We start from the raw sequence: 1,671 nt of genomic DNA, 5'->3' as shown, positions 1-1,671 counted from the left end.
CGAAATTGGAATAATTTTCAACAAAATAGTTGAATTTTTTAATGAAAGAGATTAATTTTGATCGTGGAATTTAATAGTGAAAATTTTCAAATTGAAAATCGAGTTTTTCATTTGACAGATGAAATCTTCTGTCGAAAATGGAATAATGTTCGACATAATGGTTGAATTTTGTAATGAAAGAGATTAATTCTGATTGCGAAATTTAATAGTAAAAATTTTCAAATTAAAAATCGAGTTTTTAATTTAATCGATAAAGTCTTCTGTCGAAAATGGAATAATGTTCAACAAAATAGTTAAATTTTTAATCGAAAGAGATTAATTCTGATTGCGAAATTTAATAGTAAAAATTTTCAAATTAAAAATCGAGTTTTTAATTTAATCGATAAAGTCTTATGTCGAAAATGGAATAATGTTCAACAAAATACTTAAATTTTTAATCGAAAGAGATTAATTCTGATTGCGAAATTTAATAGTAAAAATTTTCAAAATCGAGTTTTTCATTTGAAAGATGAAATCTTCTGTCGAAAATGGAATAATGTTCAACATAATAGTTGAATTTTTTAATGACAGATATTAATTCTGATTGCGGAATTTAATAGTAAAAATTTTCAAATTGAAAATCGAGTTTTTCATTTGAAAGATGAAATCTTCTGTCGAAAATGGAATAATGTTCAACAAAATAGTTAAATTTTTAATCGAAAGAGATTAACTCTGATTGCGAAATTTAATAGTAAAAATTTTCAAATTAAAAATCGAGTTTTTCATTTGAAAGATGAAATCTTCTGTCGAAATTGGAATAATATTCAACAAAATAGTTGAATTTTTTAATGAAAAAGATTAATTCTGATTGCGAAATTTAATAGTAAAAATTTTCAAATTAAAAATCGAGTTTTTAATTTAGTCGATGAAATCTTCTGTCGAAATTGGAATAATGTTCAACAAAATAGTTGAATTTTTTAATGAAAGAGATTAATTCTGATTGCGAAATTTAATAGTAAAAATTTTCAAATTGAAAATCGAGTTTTTAATTTAATCAATGAAGTCTTCTGTCGAAAATGGAATAATGTTCAACAAAATAGTTGAATTTTTAAACGAAAGAGATTAATTCTGATTGCGAAATTTAATATTACAAATTTTTAAATTAAAAATCGAGTCTCTTAAAATATGTGGTTGACTTTCTTTTTTTAAATCAAATATTTATGGGTTGATGTTGATAATCCAACGAATTTTCGATCGCACCTGGTGTGAGAATTCTGAAAAAAGAACCTGAAAACAATGATGAGGAGAGTGGAGCTGAAAGGTAAACATAGAAACATAACCTACAATTTCTTCAGTTATTTGCAGATTTGATTCATCTAGCATTAGATTTAGCCAGCTATGGATAAGAATTGTAGCACAAATATACAATATGTACAAACCGATTTAAAGGTGAAACACTGGACAGTTAAAAACACACAAAATTGAGTCATTTATGTGTCAGATGGAATCTGTCAAAAATTGCTTGCTTCGCGATCGAACAGTTTAACTGGGCGTAAAAATAAAATACCATCAATCTCAATTCTAAATCTGCCTCTGTCAAAGCCGATATCCGGTTGTGTGCGTGCGATATACCTACGATGGCCACGCGACGTACACATGTTAAGAGTTGAGGGCCACTTTCATTTACCTCAT

At 26.6% G+C, this 1,671-nt stretch overlaps 1 protein-coding gene and 1 long non-coding RNA gene across 2 annotated transcripts in view; one reads left to right on the top strand and one right to left on the bottom strand.

Annotated features, from left to right (window-relative positions):
- The window catches only part of LOC117175704 (serine/threonine-protein kinase minibrain), a 349,640-nt gene that overhangs the window by 41,179 nt on the left and 306,790 nt on the right, over positions 1-1,671 (top strand). The gene's annotated exons all lie outside the window — the stretch shown is intronic.
- LOC117175705 overlaps positions 1-1,671 on the bottom strand; it is a 7,471-nt gene that overhangs the window by 5,097 nt on the left and 703 nt on the right. The gene's annotated exons all lie outside the window — the stretch shown is intronic.

Source organism: Belonocnema kinseyi, chromosome 6 (assembly GCF_010883055.1).
Source record: "Belonocnema kinseyi isolate 2016_QV_RU_SX_M_011 chromosome 6, B_treatae_v1, whole genome shotgun sequence".
NCBI classification, from domain to species: Eukaryota; Metazoa; Arthropoda; class Insecta; order Hymenoptera; family Cynipidae; genus Belonocnema; species Belonocnema kinseyi.
The sequence above is the reverse complement of the archived record's forward strand: the minus strand, read 5'-3'. Positions and strand labels throughout refer to the sequence as shown.